The sequence below is a fragment of the Carcharhinus amblyrhynchos genome, chromosome 17, assembly GCF_965287045.1.
Source record: "Carcharhinus amblyrhynchos chromosome 17, sCarAmb.v2.hapA, whole genome shotgun sequence".
In the NCBI taxonomy this organism is placed as follows: Eukaryota; Metazoa; Chordata; class Chondrichthyes; order Carcharhiniformes; family Carcharhinidae; genus Carcharhinus; species Carcharhinus amblyrhynchos.
The window spans coordinates 5,696,123-5,702,436 of NC_137340.1; positions in this window are offsets into that span (position 1 = coordinate 5,696,123).

Below are 6,314 nucleotides of genomic sequence, written 5' to 3' on the forward strand. Positions count from 1 at the left end.
ATGCAATGTGTATGATGGTGACACACCTGCTATGTTCTGTGAGCCCATTTATTTCCCTTCGTGCAGTTGCTAATTTCTTAATGTCTGTGCTAACAGCAGAGTTACAACTTGAGTATAAATTCCGCTTGTCATCAAAACAGCTGATTACCTTCCTTGAAATATCAAATGCACTTCCATTTATTGATTAATTTGACATGGGTTCATGTAGGTTGAGTTACTGCTCAAGTTTGGAGGTAAGAGACACTTGCATTTATATCACGCCTTTCATATTCTCAGTGCTTGTAAGGAGATTTTGTGGGGCTTTCCTCTGGAGCCATGTACTGAACTGAACTCAGTTAATACAAAGACTCGCGAAACACAGTATGCAGTTAAAGACTTTGTTTATTAACCAATACACATTGGGAGAGACACAGCTGGAAGATTCCAACTTCTCTCTGACATTACAGTACATGTGTAAGACAGATATACTTTTCTGAAGATTTATTTCTCCCACCCAACCTGTCATCTAAACTGGTTGATCCAATTACATTAGTGTACAATATTTACCTTGGCCAAACAGCATTCTATCTTCTAGCAGAATTGGGAATTAATTGGTCAACTGGACCTGGAAGTCGTTCCCCCCCCCGCCATTGCTTAGCAGCCTTACCTATGCAAATCCGGTAGGTTCAAGGATCACCCTCATCACCTGCAAACCATGGGAATGGAGAGGGAGTCATTCCCTCTGTCTGATAGCTAGCCCTTATCAGTAAAAGTTGAATACTTCTATTCACTGCAACCAGAAGTTAAATGCCTCCATTCATTTTAAAAACTTGGTAGGTTGGCAGCTGCAAGGCCTCCTACTGATAATAGAGAATATATTCTATACCTTACTGTTTCCAGAGAATGTGGCCTATCTAATTCTGTTCATTTCCCATTATGCTTTGTGGTAAGCTGCATCTTGGCCAAAACATTTAAAAATACATTTTAAATCTCCAATACTTGTTCAAAATGCTCTACCAATGATTATATATTTGTCTATGCAGACAAAACTTTCTTTCATGGTGTATATTCTTTATGGTATATATAAGGCACACTGTGATCCCTATTCTAAAGTAGTCAATTTTGTTTTAGAAGTGTTTAAATCCCAGGGGTTTCTGTAGCCCCTTCTACAATACTTAAAACCAATTGAAGTGTCACTATTGTAATGTAAGAAATGCATCAGCCAGTTTGTACACAGATAGCTACATGATAATAGAACATAGAACACTACAGCACAAACAGGCCCTTCGGCCCACAAGTTGCGCCGATCACATCAATACCTACCAATCCATAGACCTATTTATAACCCCCAATCCCATTAAATCCCACATACTCATCCAGAAGTCTTTTAAAAGACCCCAGTGAGTTCGCCTCCACCACCACTGACAGTAGCCGATTCCATTCACTCACCACCCTCTGAGTGAAAAACTTACCCTGAACATCACTTCTGTACTTGCCTCCCCGCACCTTAAATCTGTGTCCTCTCGTAGCGACCATTTCAACCCGGGGAAATAGCCTCTGAGAATCCACCCTATCTATTCCTCTCAACATTTTATAAACCTCTATCAGGTCGCCTCTCAACCTTCGTCTCTCCAGGGAGAAGAGTCCCAGCTCCCTCAACCTATCTTCATAAGGCATGCCTCCCAATCCAGGCAACATCCTTGTAAATCTCCTCTGTACCCTTTCAATAGCTTCTACGTCCTTCTTATAGTGAGGCGACCAGAACTGCGCACAGTACTCCAAGTGAGGCCTGACAAGGGTCTTATAAAGTTGCAGCATTACCTCCCGACTCCTAAACTCAATCCCTCGATTAATGAAGGCCAGTACACCATACGCCTTCTTGACCACATCCTCCACCTGCGAGGCCGATTTAAGAGTCCTGTGGATCTGGACCCCAAGATCCTTCTGTTCTTCAACACTGCTAAGACACCTGCCCTTGATAGTGTACTCGTTCATCCCGTTGGTCCTGCCAAAATGGACCACTACACATTTATCCGCGTTGAAGTCCATCTGCCACTTCTCCGCCCAGTTCTGCATCCTATTTATGTCCTGCTGCAACTTCTGACATCCTTCCAGACCATCCACAACACCACCGACCTTCGTGTCATCGGCGAACTTACTAACCCATCCCTCCGCTTCCTCATCTAGGTCATTTATGAAAATGACAAACAGCAAGGGCCCCAGAACAGATCCCTGGGGCACTCCACTGATGACTGACCTCCATGCAGAAAAAGACCCATCCACAACCACTCTCTGCCTTCTGCAGGCAAGCCAGTTCTGGATCCACAAGGCCAAAGGCCCTTGGATCCCATGCCCTCTCACCTTCTCAAGAAGTCTTGCATGGGGGACCTTATCAAACGCCTTGCTGAAGTCCATGTTCACCACGTCCACTGCTCTTCCTTCGTCAATGTGTTCAGTCACCTTTTCGAAGAACTCAGCTAGGCTCGTAAGGCACGACCTGCCCTTGACAAAACATTATAATGATAAAGAACAAGTAATATTTTAGCAATGTTGGTTGGCTGAGGGTTAAGTATTGGCCAAGACTCCAGAGAAAACACCCCTACTCTTTTCAATTCGGTTACATTTACTTCAGTGATGGAAAGGGTTAGGTACATACTGCAGGGCAAGAGTTATAGCTGGGACAAAGGAAATTATGATGCGATTAGGCAAGATTTAGGATGCATAGGATGTGAAAGGAAACTGCAGGGGATGGACATAATTGAAATGTGGAACTTGTTCAAGGAACAGCTACTGTTGATAAGTATGTACTGTCAGGCAGGGAGGAAGTGGTCAAGTGAGGGAACCGTCGTTTACTAAGGAAGTTGAATCTCTTGTGAAAAGGAAGAAGGAGACCTATGTAAAGCTTTGCTTTTGTCAGCCACATTTCTGTCCTCAGCTTGCCAAAATGTTCCAGTGAAGCCCAATACAAACTGAAGGAACAGCGTATCATCATCTGATTTGGCACTTTACAGCCTTCTGGGCTTAACGTATTCTGCTGTCTGATCTTTATGCCACTATTGATACCTGCCTTCGTCTTTAATATTATCATTACCACTCTCTTTGTCATGTGTCCATTGTATTTTTGTCATTTAATCTCTCCAGAGCACCAACCAATTCCTGACCTATTTTTGCTCCACCTGCCCCTCTCCCTTTAACCGCATAAACCCATCATATTTCCACATCTTTTCAACTCTGAAGAAGAGTCATGCGGACTTAAAACATTAACTCTGTTTCTTGCTCCAGAGGTACTGCCATACCTGCTGAGTTTTTCCAAAATTTCCTCTAATCCACTTTGTAAAAAATAGAACTAGAGATAGCTTTTACTGAAAAATATGGCATCTTACAAACAGGAACATGCCATTAAAACAAAGAAAAGTGCTATTAAAATAGCGTTTTGAGGCATTCATAAAGGTCAGGTCAGGTGTCTAATATTTTAATTTCAACTCTTTATTCCTGCATTGGAAAGTTGAATGCCTCTTTGCTCAGTTTCAGGAACACTTACTCCTCTACATATTGGTTCTTCCCTCTCTGTGATCTTCTTCTGTAGTATTCCCAAACTATTGATCTGTTAATATACTGGCTGTTCTCATTAAACAATTGGGTTTAACTTTGTGTAGATTATAACTATGTCATTGTCATAAAGCCTCCCACTGGGTCATAATATTCTGGCTCCCCGGTGTATGATTTGAGGGGGGCACCCCAAAGATGTGCTGGAAGATTTTTCTTGGAAGTTCCCTTGTGAGGGTTTACCCAACAATTGTCCGGAAAGGTTAACTTCTCCTGGACAATTGTGCTGGGCTGCTAACCATCCCGCAAAGCAATTTAAATTGTTAACTTTAGATGGTTTGACCAATTTTACCCTGAACCAATTTTATTCTGAACCAAAAGGATGAAAAGCTCCGAACTTCAGAATAACTATTTTTAGCACCCAGACCAAGCCCTACATGGTACACCCTGATCACCCAGCAGATCCCCCCCCCACCCAGACCTTACCCCAACTAGCACCCAACCCCACCGTGTTCCCCATATGCAGAATTCCCCCCACTTGATCTGATCCTCTGACCTAAACCACACCCCTACTGAGCCCCAAGCCCTCGCTACAGCACACTGATGTCCTACTTCTACCCCTGATGTTCAAATCATTGATGTCAGAATTCCCCACTGCTCTGATGTCCAGACCTCCCTTCAATATCCAGATTGCACCCCACCGATGTCCAAACCCCCATCCCCACATCCCTTAGAAACTTAACTTCTCACTTTCAATGGGACTTTAAACTCACCTGCTTTACGGCATCTATTGCTGTAAAGAGGGGGTGTGTTTCTTTCTCCACTCCTTTTGTACTTTGCTGCTGGAGCGGTGGATGCGCTTTGCTTCTTAAGTCACCCAGCCTGAGTCAGGAAGGTCAGGCGAGACAGGTGCTTTCCATTTTAAGTGCTGGCACATACCACTAGAGTGGCAATCTGATCCCATTGCCACTCTGAGGAAGTTATAGACCAATGTAATAAATTCAGTTTGCTTGCCTATATTAATTGCCCTATGTCCCTATATTACCTGGGTGAAACAATCAATGAAAAGTAGCTTGAGATTTCTCCCAGTACTCTCGTAGTTCTGGTGCAAATTTTTGCATAAGTGGGATTTCTTGCCAAAGTTGAGTGGCTGTTAAAAATCTGGAGAAAATTCCTGGCAGAAACAACAAAGAACTGGAGGTGCACAGTACCTATTTACACCCAGATATTGGATTTCACAATAACTAATGTCTCTCCAATGATATTAACCCCATAAAAAATCTACCCAACTGATAAGAACAACTGCTTTATTCATCATGTTGTGATATACTCTGCTGCCTAATGAGAACTACTTCAGTGAGAGACATTTCTTTTTCTATGACAGCAGATGGTGCTGTTGCCAAATAACTAACAGTTTCTGCAGCGATTTTATAGAAAATGTAAAATTATACCTCAAAATCCGTGCTATCAGTGAACGATAATCTATTACTGAACGACCAATCTGTAACTACTTATGGGCTCAACTAATTTCACTGCAGCACCGTGATTGAGTGTACACCTGCAAAGAATAACAAACTTGGCATCTTAGTGATACGTAAGGATTTATGATTCACTCTGAAAACTGGTGCTGTGCAAATTGTACTATTTCTGTTAATCAAATAGGGTCAGCAAATGTCCTACAGGCTTTTAAGCCCCACGAAATTAACAATGGCTCAAAGTATCTGAAGACTTGGTTGCACCTTCATTGGTACCGCCTGTGTGTCCTAGTGTACTGCTGCACATGTTGTGCATTATTTGCACCACAGACAATTTTGGCCACAGCGAGAGAATAACCCCACCTGTATTTCTCCCTCATCTATCGATATACTTGACCCCTGAATCTCTTCTGATCTCAAGTGGAACCTAATAGCTCCGGCATTCCTAATGCTGCTTTCAAAACAGGGATCCCAAAACTGTATTATGGTAATTCCGTTACACATCATTGTTTCCTTGGAGCTCTAATGAACTTACAGTGGGAGAACCCTTACAAAGTTTCAGGGTCCCCTTTGTTGCTAAGCACTTAGTTTCCCCTCAATGACGTCTAAAAAAATGCTTCCAAAACAAGAATACTACTCCTCTTTGGCTTTCTGAATAAAACTCCAATTCACTTGCTTCTCAGTGGATAAATCCCTACCTGACAATCTTGTGTGAACTCCTTCAGCTTTCAGTTATGGCAGTAGTTCAAGAAGATGGTCTGTCTTCTCAAGTACAACTAGAGATGGGCAACACTGGCCTTGTCAGCAAAGCTCATATCCTGAAATTGGATAATTATATACAGGTGATGTGGCACTGAACTAGTCAGTGAGAAGTTGGTGTACTGGTAGCATCACTGGCCGAGTTTCCTGGAGGCCCAGGCTAATGCGTGGGTGTCGTGAGACTTCTTACTTAGAAAGGACAGCAGTGGACTGGCTTTATGCCCCCTGGGCTATGGAGGGAAACATCAGCCTGGGCATACATTACTTAGTGCCACTTACTGCAGTGGACATTCATGAGCAGCAGCTAACATGAAAACAGTGAATGAATACTGTCAATAGTTGGGGCCTCATCAGAGATTCTTGAGGGATACCATTAGTCACAGCCTGCCAATTAGAGTATCTATATTAGCCCTACTCCTTGCCTTCTACCACTTAGCCAATTTTTTAACTAGGACAATCATTTGAATGAGAAAAGATCCTCAAATATAGAGTAGCTTTCATGACCCCAGATTTGCCAAGTCACATCACAACCAATTAAATACTTACCTTTGAAGC